Below are 16,369 nucleotides of genomic sequence, written 5' to 3'. Positions count from 1 at the left end.
GGGCCTAGTGGAGAGAGAGAGGGGCCGGCCAGGGCAGGTCGCGCGCTCCCTCCCCCTCTGGTCCGAATTGGACTAGGAAGGGGGGGCCCCTTTCCTTTTCCCTCTCCCCTTCCTTTCCCCCTCCTAGTAGGAGTAGGAAAGGGGGAGTCATACTCCTACTAGGAGGAGGACTCCTCCTCCTGGCGCGCCCTATAGGGCCGGCCGGCCTCCCCCCTTTCTCCTTTATATACGGGGGCAGGGGGCACCCTAGAACACACAAGTTGATCATTGATCTCTCCCAGCCGTGTGCGGTGCCCCCCTCCACCATAATCCACCTCGCTCATATCGTAGCGGTGCTTAGGCGAAGCCCTGCGTCGGTAACTTCATCAACATCGTCATCACGCCGTCGTGCTGACGAAACTCTCCTTCGAGCTCTACTGGATCGTGAGTTCGCGGGACGTCACCGAGCTGAACGTGTGCTGAACACGGAGGTGCCGTACGTTCGGTACTGAGGATCGGTCGATCGTGAAGACGTACGACTACATCAACCGCGTTGTCATAACGCTTCAGATTTCAGTCTACGAGGGTACATGGACACACTCTCCCCTCTCGTTGCTATACATCACCATGATCTTGCATGTGCGTAGGATTTTTTTTGAAATTACTACATTCCCCAACAGAGGACAGATGACGAAGGAGTGGCCCATAAGCCACCAGGGCGCTCACAGGGGGTAGGCGCTCCTTGGTGCCTCATGGGCCCCTCGTGGCTCCGTTTGACCTAATTCCAGCTTTGTAAATTCTCTAAACTCGGGGAACCAACAGCGAGCCACCCAAAACACTTTTCCTTCCGCCGCAAACTTTTGTTCTCAGAGATCTCATCTGGGGGCCTTTTCCGGCACTCTGTCAGAGGGGAAATTAATCACGGAGTGGCTCTACATCAACCTTGCTGCCCTTCCGATGATGTGTGAATGGTTTACCACAGACCTACGGGTTCATAGTTAGTAGCTAGATCGCTTCTCCTCTCTCTTTGATCTTAAATACAATGCTCTCCTCGATGTTCTTGGAGTTCTATTTGATGTAATTCTTTTTCCGATGTGTTTGTTGGGATCCAATGCATTGTGAGTTTATGATCAGATTATTCATGAATACTATTTGAGTCTTTGCTGCACTCTTTTATGCATGATTATTGCAACTTTGTATTTCTCTCCGATCTATCCGTTTGGTCCGGCCAACTAGATTGATTAATCTTGCAATGGGAGAGGTGCTCGTGATGGGTTTGATCTTGCGATGCTCAATATTTGAAAGAGAGAGGCACGACTGTCAAGCTACTTAATACAGAAACATGGCTGTAGAGACTCCACGCCCGTTCCTGCCATAGTTAAACATGCTACTGAAAACATGCTTTTTATGGTTGAAAAATCGTGCCTCTCGATGCTTCCCTTCCCTGCCTCACAAGGTAAAAGGTTAAAATTGACATTTGATAGTGTTGCAATACCTGCCCCCATATACCTCCAATTTCGAGGAACATAATGATAAATATTAAGGAAAATTAATGCGACAAAAGAAACCAAGTTACATTTCTTAACAAAATTCCTGACAACTTACACAAGAAAAAATAAGAAACTTTAGTCCACTGCTAAATAACTTCAAAGCAGACAATGATTAGGGGCGGTGCTCTATGCTTACTCCCCAACGACCTTCTCCCTGGCTTGCTGGGGCGGAAATCCTCAATCTCCTTCTTCATCACCTCCACGACCTTCCTGTCCTCCTCACGTTGCTTGACAGGAGCAACGGATTCCTCCACCAGCCGATCGCACTCGAGGAGGAGCTTCGCCTTCTCATCCATAAGTTCTACGATCATGGCATCCGTCTTCTTCACCTCGGCATCGCTATCCTCTAAGAGCTTCTTCCAGTCTTGGATGACCTCCAACGCCTTCTCGAGATCAATGCGGAGCTTCACCTTGTCATTGATAAGTTCGTTAATGAGGCCGAACTCCTTCGAATCCGAGGCACGGGTCTGATCCCGCGACTTATCAAGCTTAATTAGGGACACTCGGTCTGATCGTCTCTAGAACTGCCCCCTAATCCGCTAGAAGATACATCCTCATGTTGTTGGTATCCTACTGTATGGCTGGGGCGGAGCCAGAAAATTTAGTCGATGGGTTCACTCATTATCTTATTGTGAGGATTTGGTCTGATTAATTCAATGTAAAGTCCAATTTCACACCACCTTACATCAAATATATAGTAGTCCCCTTCAAGGAAGAACAAAAAATATAGCACTAAAAATACATTACAGAGAGAAACATAATATCACTTATGTTATTTCAGAGTGCAAAGCCAAAATATTATCATTTGTTATTTCGTAACAATGCACCGGGTATTTAATTAGTACTAACTATTAAAGTATACGGGTATTTAATTAGCATGGACTAGAGAGGCAATTTACTAGTGGGCTTTTGGGCTTTTTTTATTAGGCTGCTCACTTGGCGTTGGAACTTGATGGGTTCATCCCTTGTTTTTCGTTGGGTTTAGAGGAGTACGTATCTGTGTACGTATGCTAGACTAAGAAAAGTCATTGGGTTCATCTGAACCCAATGCTAACATGCTGGCTCCGCCCCTGCTGTATGGGGTTTCTGTTGAAGTTCGCGAAGCAACCTAAGCCTAGCTCCAGTTGACTTTGATCCAGTATCAGCAAGACACATCCCCATCATATTAGAAGGAACCTGAAAACAGTAATTCACAACTAAATCAAGTATCAGGAAGAGAGAGAAAACACAAGAGGTGGAAGCAGAGTCAACTTACAAAGGAGGAACCCTCGCCAGCCCGGATCTCGCTCCTGCATCTCGAAGCGACGCTCTGGAGTAGTCTTCTTCTTCCTAGCCATGGCGGAGGGGGTCAGGAGAGAAAAGAGCAAGAGAAATGGATGGGTTGGCGACGGGCAAAGGGAGGAAGAGTATGTGGCTAGGGTTGAGGGACGCGGTCCCGCTTAAATAGCCAGACCTTAGCCTCGAGCGATGAGTCGGAGCTGCGTCACGCGGCGTTCACACCCTCATCGGAGAAGACGCTCGTCGGACCGTTGGGTTTCCGGAGTGACGCCACATGGCGTTCGTATCCCAACCAGAGGACACGCCCTTCGAACCGCTGGGTTTCCGGAGCGGCGCCATGTGGCGTTCACACACCCATAGGAGGGGACGCCTCGCATTCTCGTGGGGCTAACAACGTGACTGTTAGAATAAAACCGAGGCCACCGTCGATCTACCGAGAATCAAGCAATCACACAAGCACGACACCGAGATTTGTTAACAGGGTTCACCGATATGGCTACATCCCCGGGGCCGGACTACGTGCGCTCCTCCCCATAACACTGCTACAATACCGCACATTGGCCACCTAGGCGTCGGCACACGCCGCCGGCTCCCCCTGCGTGCCTGTGCTATTATGTTGGCATAGATTACATCGTGTGTCTAATTCCACTATATATGAGAGGCCTACGATACAAGTGTTCTGCTTGTACACGACTCTATATCCTGTCTACACACCGTACGACTCGAAGTCCAACTGTAACCTACCTTGTACAATAATATTCGACACAACTCTAATAGTGACTCCAAGGGTTACACTTTCATGCCACTCACAGTCACTCGTGGCAGTGCAAACACATGGAGCATATAGGCACGAACTTGCCTCAAGTTCTACTAACATCGTGCCTCCTGCAGTGAAAATGTGTCACTGAAACATCTGCAAAACACAGACATGACTTCACGTCTGTGCGTCACGAGCCTTCACGTCCGTGCCTCCCTTTGCTTCACGCTCGTGCCTCTAGTACGTCACTGTTTGTGCCTGCACATAATATGCGACCATGCGTGTCACACCGATGCCTCTCAAAAATTAATAGAAAGGAATATTAACACGATGTAGGGAACCAAATTACATTTGTTAACAAAGTTGCTGATAAGAAAAACATCAGGAAAAGAGGAGCACGACTGTCCTTCTCGTGCTTCTAAAGCCGTGTCTCACGTCCGTCCCGCGCGCTCACACTAAACGTGCCGTCACCGCAACGTGAACAGAGCCACGACACTGCGTCTGCATAACATAGGACACTGCCTATAGTGGCGTCAAGTTCGTGCCTCAATCAGTAAACGAGTCAGCGAAAACACTGATAGCACATTTATATATATATATATATAGTATTTTGAGCCGTTTTGCATCATAAATTAAACATGAGACCACAACATTTACTTGTAAAGTATTCATTTCTGCAGAAATATTCTTATTATGATATTATTACAACACTTCTTCATATTTTGCAGAGTGCGTTTAGGCACTCAAACTTGGTCAAAAGTGCTTTCAACACTGAACCAAACCGAGCCTGTTGTTGTTCTGTGTGTGTGTGTGTAATTCATAAAAATTATTGTTGTGCGATGATGATATTTGTTCAGACCAAAGACATGCACCGCTCTTACTTATTTTGTTGATCAGTGAGAGTTTGTACCCACTAGCAATTACAAGTGTGATCAGATGATGTTAGCTCTGGAGAACGATTTGAGAATCTAGTGCTATCGTATTTTCATTCTATTTCATGTTGTTGAGTGCACTGCACTTTCAATCTACTAACTATCATGTCTCTTTAATCGTGCCTGGAAATGATTTTAACTTTGCAAATAAAAAAAATCAGTAATACCATAACCTTGCAAATCAAAATTTAGTACCATCACAACCTTGCAAATCAATATTTAGTAATGAACATTTTAGAAAAAACTATGCATGGCTCCACTATGGAGGACAAACCAAAATGTACATCAAAGTTCTGTCATGTTATATTTATCTTCAAGACCTCAACATGGGAAATTGCCGCGGTTGCAAGGGGAAGGTACCCGGCAGTGCCTGAGGGCTAAGGGCACTTAACTCTACAAATCAAAATTCAGTACTAACATAAACTTGCAAATCAGAATCCAGTAATTAACCTTTTTGACAAATAGTAAGTCTGCAACTCCATGGCTCCATTGCAAAGTCAGTGTACATCAGGTTCCCAGATACAACAGCAGTTACCTACTCGTACAAATGAAAGAGCAACATTACACTGACTACCCTGATGACCCAAACAGAGCAAAACAGAATCCAGGTTCATATCTAGCTTCACTAGTTAATCCATGTAGAGGCCATTGTAATCAGGTGTGGTTCGTCGTCTTCGTGCAATCGGCAAGACACTGACAGCTCTCTTCCATGTAGAGGCCATTTGCAAGGGATATGTAGCACCATTGAATTGCTCACAAAATAGACGGGGACACATGTCCATCACCTAACTGCGAAGAATGATATAACGATCCATAAAGCATATCGCAGACAATTAATACCATGTTTGACTAAAATATCAACAAGCTTCAGTAAAAGCCTCTGAATAAAAAAGAGCAAATACATTTTGCATAAGAATAAGGGAACAAAGAAGAGATGATTTTAAGATCACAAAACTGTTATAACTCTGATAGAGATGATTTTAAGATCACAAAACTGTTATAACTCTGATAAGACACCATTTGAATAATATGGTGATGTGCCTACTTCTTGCAGTGAACATAGAGAAGGCTTTGCTATCATTTGGTGGAACAGTTAAGCTGTACAGTACAAATACCAGACTTGAGAAGAAATTCCTTTGTTCTTGATTATGCAACATAAATTGACAAGCTCTTTCTTTCCGGAGAAACTAAACTAGTAAAACTGAATGAAGGAAACTAAGCAAATTACATTCCTAGAGATTGTAGGACGCAACAACAGAACTAAGAGGATAAATGGAAACAGGCATACCAAATACCATCTAAGCCCTCCGCAATAACATCAGTACAACTTCAAGTAAGAGGTATCAGTGAATATTGGAAATAAAAAATAATTCTACTTGAGCATGATAGTTTTCTACCTTAAGGTCGCCATTGTCCATTTAACCACGGCCATACTCGTTCTACAGATTATTCTAATTCATCTGTATATCTGTATATGTGTGATCAAAACAACAACTTCAGAAATCCTCAGATCAAGTGATCAGTTCGCACAAAAAAGGCAGCTAACCTGCTGCCCCTGGTTTCCTCTATGGCTCTATGTGTTTTGTTTCCTCACCGGGACTGCAAACTAAGGAAAGGATTGGGCTGGCAGCGCCACCACCACTCGATAGAAAAAGCTCCGCTGAATGATCGGGAGTTTCTTTTTTATTTTACCAAACAATGGGCAGCTATCGACCCCTACAGGATGATGGGAAAGTCCAAAGTAGTATTGGTAAAATGACTAGTTGCCCTTTATCATGGACAACTTCATTTGCTTGGTACTCCGATACGGGTGATTGGAGTACCAGGGTACCGTAAAAAATATCAAATTAACACACACACACACACACACTGTTTTTTCTCTCATAACTATTTTTTATGGGATTCTCTCCTTTTGTCTGCATTTTTTGTTGTTGTGTGGAGAAGCACTTCAACGGTGCAATGCATCAAGAGAAAAAAAAGAAACAAATCAAAGTGAAGAGGAAAAGGTATACTCAATAATTAAAACATTATCTTATTTAAAAACATTGCATCTGATGGGAGAAAATGTGAATGGGATATTAGTAGACGTTCAAAGTGGATGTACCTACATAAGGAGCTCGGCCACATCTTTCCCCTCCACGAATCATTGCTAATTTACTTCTGATAGGAGTAATTGCAATTCTTGTAGCACTCCCAAACAGACTCCAACCTGTAGATCATACAATACCTAGCAGTTAATAAAACTAAACAGAAAATAAAATAAAATTGAGTAGTGGGTTGCAACGACATACATGTCTTTCATTGCCGATTTCTCTAACAAAGAAGTTAAGGCAAGCATCACAAACTCTTCGAGATAATAAGCACCTCCGACCTCCAGTTCATCGAGATTTTGCACCAGTTGCTTGCGGGGGCCATCAACATGGCAGTCAAAGGATTTCTCAGTGCCATGTACTGCAAGATGCCTCAATAATTCAATCATGTACTATAGCCCGTCTTCATAATATGCAGCGCCTTTGTGCTGGAAAACATCAATAATGATTTGATTAACAACCGTAGTCATCTTTCTTAACCATAAATATCCTTGGACATCCCTGAAGATCTTCTTAAATAAAGGACTTGTATCATTCTGATCGAATGATCTCCATGCATCAAAGATGCCTACCAGCAAATTCAAACGAGCCCTTGAAGGCTTGAAAAAGGGATAATGGAGTATCAATTCTCGCAAATCCTTTGTCTTGAGTCGGTCCGACCACCAGGTAGCATATAGTCCCATGCCACTCAAGAAAGCATGAAAAGGTGACAAATAAGGAACGTAAATCTGAGAATGCATGGATTTTTGCACCACTTTTGTTGCAATACTTTTAAAATCCTTCTCCATCGCAGTGACCATCTCGGGCGATATTTCAGGCTGTATATCAAATAACTTCGGACTTTTTGTGATGACCACCTTGCCATCGTAGGCATCCATATCATTTAAGCCAAAATCACCTTCCTACGAGTACCCAGCTTTATGGTTGCTAATCACATGTTCGACAAGTGCCTGAACCAAGGCGCATTTAGCAGGCAAAGGTGTCATGATTTTCTTCTCAACATGACCATGTACACTCATTTCTCTAAGCAAAGCAGCGCCAAAACAATCCTCTAGCTCTTCATGCCTGAAAACATATATACAGTAGTCTCTAATTAAGCACTAAAATAGAACTGAGTTGCATAAATAAATAATGATATAAAAGGGAAGGGATTGAGGACATTACTTTTTGGGCATTTCAAGAAATTTTAACTCGAGCTGCTGGATTAAATTCCTGTTGCATTCTGTCAGCTTTATTTTCAAACTTGTTACATCTTCCAGCATATACTTCCGGGCAATTTCTGTTAACTTCACCCTCAGCCTGTTTATAGTATTTAGTAATTAGTACTATGATATTAAAATCAAGGAATCATAAGGAAAATAAGGTGGCTACTAATTTGAAGGGAAAGTGATGGCTACTAATTTAAAGGGAAAATTTTCAGCACATATCAGCACACAATCTTATAGCTTGGTTTTCATGCAGGTGATTGTGATTTGTCCCCTTTTGAAAAAAAAGGTAATTGTGATTTCAGAATTGGAGCATACTTGTGCTAGTACTGGTAAAGTAACAGGAAAGGAAGCTTCGAAGGGGGAGGGTATCTTCAGGAAAGATCCAACTGTTGGTGCAAAAAAACTACAGGATAGGATACAAGAACAATTACTCAATGTGGATCACAGTTAGCCAAGAAACATCCAAAGCTTGAAAGAGTGGTGCCTCTGTACTAGCTGTATGATTGAAACAAGGATACATTGGTTCTAAATAACTTCCTTGGATGGAGAATATGACACCGTGCTAAACAACTAAAATGTGTAACCTTTGTAGTGTTATTTAAGTGTACCAAGACATTTTGGTGCTAGCTTTCTAAAGGCGACCTATTTGGGTGCTACATAACCAATTTTTCCAAGATTGAAGAGGTAATTTTGTCAAAATTATACCTTTCGCCGCCATTGCAGACTCCCATTGCAAGGTCCTTTGACCGACTCAAGAGATGCGAGTAGAGGATGTGCAGTTCCCTTGATCCAGAACCTCTCACAAGCATGCCCCACAATTGAAAACGGTAATATGACATCGTTTCTCCGGATAGAGTAAACCTATCAAAACGAAGTTGTCTGGATTAGAACCCGTTGAGCAGAACAACAACAACAACAACAACAACAACAACAACAAAAACAAAGCCTTTAGTTCCAAACAAGTTGGGGTAGGACAGAGGTGAAACCCATTGAGCAGCATGAGACAAAAAAACATAGAAAAGCGAGATAAACATACTCATCAAGAAACTCCCAAAATGTAGGTAGCAATGTGGCATTTTTCTTGTCCGCTCCTTGTTCTCTCCTTTTATCCCGTCTGGGGTTCCTCTGCTCATCCCATGGGACCAAGTCATCCATGGGTGGAGGAATCAAAGTACCGACAAGATTGGGCAACATTGGCAGAAGGTTGGCAAGTCCAGATTCCTCACTCGTGACATTGGCAGAAGATTGGGCATCATGATTTGAACACTGCAAACAGAACGTTGACATTTAAATAAACATGCCAACAAACACAGAATAACTTATAAAGTCTTAGTTCCCCACCCTTTCATAAAAAAGAATGTAGGCCTCGAAATCAAGAACGTCTTGCAAGCTGGCTTCTCTGATCATCTCATCGCTTGCATAAAACCAAGACTTGTCATTGCTTTGATGTTCCTGACCATTCATCTTGCTAGCTCTTACATACACAATATAATGACCTCCTTCCCGATCTCCAAAGTGTTGAGCAACACCAACTAGACGGTAGGTGTTATTGTCATTCTCGTCAAACCTGAAAATTACAGGAAATAGTGATGACCAGAGCAGTTGTAGAGCTGTACAGTACTGTCGCTCGCTCATAAATCAAAAATACTGAGATGCCAAATTCAAAAATATTCAGACCCAGTTCAGTCTGAATAATTGTCTGAAACTACATAAGAATGATTAATAGCTAGGTAGTGGTTGGAGATCTTCTTTGGTTAGGAAGGGAGCTGAGAGTGTATAGAGTTAGTTAATAAAAGGTTCATTTTCAAAGCTAGGAACAGTAAGTATGCATGCCTTTGTTTGTCGCTAACGAGGGACAAAATAATACTAAGTCAGCAATTATAGTTCATTTTCATGTCATGGGTCCTAGCTAATCTAGCTGCTCCAGCTTTTTCATTCATGGACCTAATTAAGCTGAGCTAACTTCAGTTATACTAGTTTTTGTTTTGTTTAATTTGGACGGACGATTGGTTTTTTTATTGATAAATTATTTCTAAATTTGAGTTGTATTTATTAATTAGTTACTGCTTCATGCTTGAAGATAGCTGGAGTAGTTACTAACACTGCGCTACTACTCTGGTTGATGCATGGATCTATATTCAGTCAGTCAAGGAATGTTTTTTCCTACAATAGTCGGTCAAACAAGTTTTCAGATTCAGGTAAAATGATTTCTTATCCATTCGAACAAGACTATTAAAAATGATTTCATATTCAGTCAGTCAAAGAAACAATACCTACCTTTTGTCCATGTATGGCTGCATATTAAGAACTCCTTGAAACACACATGTCCTTCCAATTTATCATATACAGCAGGATTAGGAGCCTTTTTTGCCTGATCAAACTAATCACCATTACATCTGGAGCTTTGGTTATAATCATTCTTTTCCTTGCAGCTCTGAAAATTTTTGTTGTTTCATGTTTCTGTTTCTGGTCATTTTGGTTATCGTCACCACCTGACTCCACAACATGTTTTGTGTTAGCTGCATCAGTGCAAGACTCACAGACCCAATCAGATATCAACTCTTCCTTGGTGTATAAGGAGAAGCAATCCTCAACTGATACAGGATCATCGCCATCATGTGCCTCAGCATCAGCTTTATTGCTCCTCGAAGCTACAACAGGGAGCTTCCTATCTGGAATTGGCAGTCGGAATATAAGGGTCTCTTCATGTTTCTCCTTGGAACCGTGTACACATTCTGTGCTGGTTAGAGCACTCACTCCTCGCCTGCAAAGATGGAATTGACAATTGTGACCTTCTTTGAAGCATCCATTGAAGGTTGATGTGCTTCATCTTCCTCTTCATCCAAACCATGAAGAAAACATTGGATGAGTTCTTCGGCATCCTCCATTCCGCCGGTATTGAATTGGGGCCACTTTGAGCAGACAGATGCAAACAGTTTTCTTTGGTCAAGGTAGTCTTTTGCATTGCTTGAAGGACGTGTGTGGACAAAGAGCTCTTTGAAAAGCGCAACAATTGGCCCTTTTCAAACGTTTTGTCCCATCATTATGCTGCGCAGTGGATCAAGGGCCAATAAGCACTGCAGCATGGCATTGAAAAAACAGGCGTTGCCGGGATTCCGTAGCCCCCTGATGACATTATATTTGGCAACGTCCTCCTTGGCTATCTCCTCTGACTGGCATATGAAAACAGGCTGCTTGGTTATGTCCTCAGAGTGAGGATATGATGGACCGCTGGATCCCTTGTCCTCCATCTCCACCGGTTTCATCTGCGGTGTCACCACCTCCTTCTTGTCCAAACCATCATCATCCTCCGAGCGAGGAGATGACGAACTGCTGGATCCCTTGCCCTCCGCCTCCACTGGTTTCATCTGCGGTGTCACCACCTCCTTCTTGTCCAAACCTTCATCATATTTCGGATCAAGCGGGTTGGTGTTTGCCTCTAACTCAGTTGAAGCTTCTGCTGATTGTGATGGACGATACTTAAAAACCTTGAGTGGAACCTTCGGTTACACTCACAACAGTACAATACATCTTTATCATAGGTGTTGGCAAACCACCGATGCTCAGGTTGCTCCTTGTGATGTGCTCTAACATGGCCCTCTGGCTCGAATCCTGCATCACCACCACAAAAAAAGCTACCGCACTCCAAGCAAACCCAGGAAGCGCTGCTGTTTGGTTTTGCAGGCTCCTTGGCAGCAGTGCGTCTTGCTGACCTGTTCTTCTTCCTCTCCGTCTTCTCCTCACCACCCGAGCGGTGGGCAGACAAAGCCTTAAGCTCACATGTCAAACAAACATCGCAATATTTGGTCCGCAGCCGCTTTTCATTCAACTCAGACATATGCTCACGATCGTAGTGCTGAATGCACTTAAACTCCTGCATTGGGTCACTAGGAACATAGAGGATACACGGTGAGCTTGGTCTGGATCGGTCACTAATGGCGCCGCATCGCATCCAAAAAGGAAAGGTTGGGGAAAAAGTTACCTCGGTGTGGCCAGCGATTTCTGGCGAGCCGACCGGGCCTTGGGCTTGGACTTGGACTTGGGCCCCATGGCGCCGCCAAAGCCGGACGAGTGGATTCGGCGCGGCGACACTGGAGGGGGCGGGTATGGCCGGCGGCACGCGGACGCAACTTCCTGTGAATGTGAAACGAAGGGGAGGGAGGGAGGGAGAGAGAGAGGGGAGGGAGACGCTGCGGCTAGAAACTTCACATGCGCCGGCAGCGACAAATCAGGGGCACAGGGGTCGTGCAACGGAGCTATGCCCGGTCCATGCGCCGGTGCGCAGCGGAGCGCTCGATGCAATGGCACATTCCGCGCCGGTGCGTAGTGGGCCGGGTGCATACGTTCAACAACAGGGTGCATCGCGCGTAGGGGTAGAAGCGTACTTGTCATTTGGACTCGTAGCAGGATGCGTCAAGCCGTCGATGCCCATGGCCTTGTACTCCGCTCCAGTAATTACTAGGCCGAACTCCTTAGAATCCGAGGCACGGGTCTGATCCCGCGGCTTATCAAGCTTAATTAACAAGGGACACTCGGTCTGATCGCCTCTAGAACTGCCCCCTAATCCGCTAGAAGATACATCCTCATGCTGTTGGTATCCTACTGTATGGCTGGGGCGGAGCCAGAAAATTTAGTCGATGGGTTCACTCATTATCTTATTGTGAGGATTTGGTCTGATTAATTCAATGTAAAGTCCAATTTCACACCACCTTACATCAAATATATAGTAGTCCCCTTCAAGGAAGAACAAAAAATATAGCACTAAAAATACATTACAGAGAGAAACATAATATCACTTATGTTATTTCAGAGTGCAAAGCCAAAATATTATCATTTGTTATTTCGTAACAATGCACCGGGTATTTAATTAGTACTAACTATTAAAGTATACGGGTATTTAATTAGCATGGACTAGAGAGGCAATTTACTAGTGGGCTTTTGGGCTTTTTTTATTAGGCTGCTCACTTGGCATTGGAACTTGATGGGTTCATCCCTTGTTTTTCGTTGGGTTTAGAGGAGTACGTATCTGTGTACGTATGCTAGACCAAGAAAAGTCATTGGGTTCATCTGAACCCAATGCTAACATGCTGGTTCCGCCCCTGCTGTATGGGGTTTCTGTTGAAGTTCGCGAAGCAACCTAAGCCTAGCTCCAGTTGACTTTGATCCAGTATCAGCAAGACACATCCCCATCATATTAGAAGGAACCTGAAAACAATAATTCACAACTAAATCAAGTATTAGGAAGAGAGAGAAAACACAAGAGGTGGAAGCAGAGTCAACTTACAAAGGAGGAACCCTCGCCAGCCCGGATCTCGCTCCTGCATCTCGAAGCGACGCTCTGGAGTAGTCTTCTTCTTCCTAGCCATGGCGGAGGGGGTCAGGAGAGAAAAGAGCAAGAGAAATGGATGGGTTGGCGACGGGCAAAGGGAGGAAGAGGATGTGGCTAGGGTTGAGGGACGCGGTCCCGCTTAAATAGCCAGACCTTAGCCTCAAGCGATGAGTCGGAGCTGCGTCACGTGGCGTTCACACCCTCATCGGAGAAGACGCTCGTCGGACCGTTGGGTTTCCGGAGTGACGCCACGTGGCGTTCGTATCCCAACCAGAGGACACGCCCTTCGAACCGCTGGGTTTCCGGAGCGGCGCCATGTGGCGTTCACACACCCATAGGAGGGGACGCCTCGCATTCTCGTGGGGCTAACAACGTGACTGTTAGAATAAAACCGAGGCCACCGTCGATCTACCGAGAATCAAGCAATCACACAAGCACGACACCGAGATTTGTTAACGGGGTTCACCGATATGGCTACATCCCCGGGGCCGGACTACGTGCGCTCCTCCCCATAACACCGCTACAATACCGCACATTGGCCACCTGGGCGTCAGCACACGCCGTCGGCTCCCCCTGCGTGCCTGTGCTATTATGTTGGCATAGATTACATCGTGTGTCTAATCCCACTATATATGAGAGGCCTATGATACAAGTGTTCTGCTTGGACACGACTCTATATCCTGTCTACACACCGTACGACTCGAAGTCCAACTGAAACCTACCTTGTACAACAATATTCGACACAACTCTAATAGTGACTCCAGGGGCTGCACTTTCATGCCACTCACAGTCACTCATGGCAGTGAAAACACATGGAGCATATAGGCACGAACTTGCCTCAAGTTCTACTAACATCGTGCCTCCTGCAGTGAAAATGTGTCACTGAAACATCTACAAAACACAGGCATGACTTCACGTCTGTGCGTCACGAGCCTTCACGTCTGTGCCTCCCTTTGCTTCACGCTCGTGCCTCTAGTACGTCACTGTTCATGCCTGCACATAATATGCGACCATGCGTGTCACACCAATGCCTCTCAAAAATTAATAGAAAGGAATATTAACACGATATAGGGAACCAAATTACATTTGTTAACAAAGTTGTTGATAAGAAAAACATCAGGAAAAGAGGAGCACGGCTGTCCTTCTCGTGCTTCTAAAGCCGTGTCTCACGTCCGTCCCGCGCGCTCACACTAAACGTGCCGTCACCGCAACGAAAACAGAGCCATGACACTGTGTCTGCATAACATAGGACACTGCCTATAGTGGCGTCAAGTTCGTGCCTCAATCAGTAAACGAGTCAGCGAAAACACTTATAGCACATTTATATATATAGTATTTTGAGCCTTTTTGCATCATAAATTAAACACGAGACCACAACATTTACTTGTAGAGTATTCATTTCTGCAGAAATATTCTTATTATGATATTATTACAACACTTCTTCATATTTTGCAGAGTGCGTTTAGGCACTCAAACTTGGTTGAAAGTGCTTTCAACACTGAAGCATGGATCAACTTGGAGAAGAGTTCAGTTTTGGAGGGGGCTAACTGAAAAGTGCCAGAAGAAATCACGCACGAGTGCATATATCCAGTGATACGGGCATTGATATGATACCGTGATACAAGAAGTTGTGATCTGTGCCCAAAGTAGAGGATTAAATAGTCAGACATCCATTACCAAATATACAAAACAGACCTTAAACTTTTTTATATTGCCGGTTGCAGCTTTGCATTACACCATGTCAAACTCACATCTCATTTTCAGCTTGGGGCATTTCTGTCTCACGGGCACAATGATGAACTAAAAATCTACCTATCACCCTGGAAAGACGCTACTGACACACATCTGAGTAAAAAAGAACTTATATGCAGCTTTCAAGAAAAGTGAGTAACGCAAAAACAGGGATTGCTTCTGCTTGTGATCATCGAGTATTAGTGTTTTAGAAAATTATGACGTACTAGTTCATTTGGAAACAATCGGTAGTTGTTCATCTGGATTAATATTTTGAACAGCTACTATGATTTTGCATGTAGGCACAACTTTTGGGGGGCTAGACGCAAAATATCCTGTATATAAACAAATGAGTTGATCCTATGCCTTCGATGCAGATCTGACGCACCATGCCGAGCACGGTATCATGTAATGACTCGTATCACATTATATTTTCCAAGAGAGCCGGCATCTGGTGACCAATCGAAGCATCGAGAGGTGCGACCCACCGAGAGATGCTACACACGGGGGTTTTACATGCTTTTATGGGATGGTTAGGATCTGGTTGGCTTAGATTTGATAAAGTGAGGCGGGCCCGCCACTTAAAATCAGGGAGGGACGATTAGTGAAGGCCACGTAGCAGGGTGCGTGAAAGCCTGTGACTTTTGCGCGTGTGTAGTATTATCGCGACCCACCAGACGGCAAGCGGTGGGCGTCTGATCCCACGCACGGCTGAACCCACGAACCAAGCGCGCGACCAACCAGACCGCCGTCTAATCCCACGCGCGGCTGAACCCGCGAACCAGAGGAGAGGAAGGGGGTCGAAGCGCGCGACCCACCAGGCCGTCTGATCCCACGCGCGGCTGAACACCGAAGGGGAGAGAGGTGGCGCGCTCCACCCGTGCAAGAGGCCAGGGCGGCTGATCTGCTCTCTGATGCTTCTCTTCTCTCACCACCCCCTCCTGCTTCCCTCTTCTTCCTGAGCGCCCCTGCTGCTCCTTCTGTCTTCCTCCCCTGCTGTTATTCTTCACCAAACCGAGCCTGTTGTTGTTCTGTGTGTGTGTGTGTAATTCATAAAAATTATTGTTGTGCGATGATGATATTTGTTCAGACCAAAGACATGCACCGCTCTTACTTATTTTGTTGATCAGTGAGAGTTTGTACCCACTAGCAATTACAAGTGTGATCAGATGATGTTAGCTCTAGAGAACGATTTGAGAATCTAGTGCTATCGTATTTTCATTCTATTTCATGTTGTTGAGTGCACTGCACTTTCAATCTAGTAAACTATCATGTCTCTTTAATCGTGCAAACTTGTTATGCTTTGGTTGCAGCATGTTTCAAGTACCTGGAAATGATTTTAACTTTGCAAATAAAAAATCAGTAATACCATAACCTTGCAAATCAAAATTTAGTACCATCACAACCTTGCAAATCAATATTTAGTAATGAACATTTTAGAAAAAACTGTGGATGGCTCCACTATGGAAGACAAACCAAAATGTACATCAAAGTTCTATCATGTTATATTTATCT

General features: G+C 44.3%; 1 pseudogene; it reads right to left on the bottom strand.

Moving 5' to 3' along the window:
- Window positions 1–1,615: 1,615 nt before the first annotated feature.
- Window positions 1,616–11,844, bottom strand: LOC123083927 (uncharacterized; annotated as a pseudogene).
- Window positions 11,845–16,369: the final 4,525 nt, after the last annotated feature.

The sequence above is a fragment of the Triticum aestivum genome, chromosome 4A (genome assembly GCF_018294505.1).
Source record: "Triticum aestivum cultivar Chinese Spring chromosome 4A, IWGSC CS RefSeq v2.1, whole genome shotgun sequence".
In the NCBI taxonomy this organism is placed as follows: Eukaryota; Viridiplantae; Streptophyta; class Magnoliopsida; order Poales; family Poaceae; genus Triticum; species Triticum aestivum.
The sequence above is the reverse complement of the archived record's forward strand: the minus strand, read 5'-3'. Positions and strand labels throughout refer to the sequence as shown.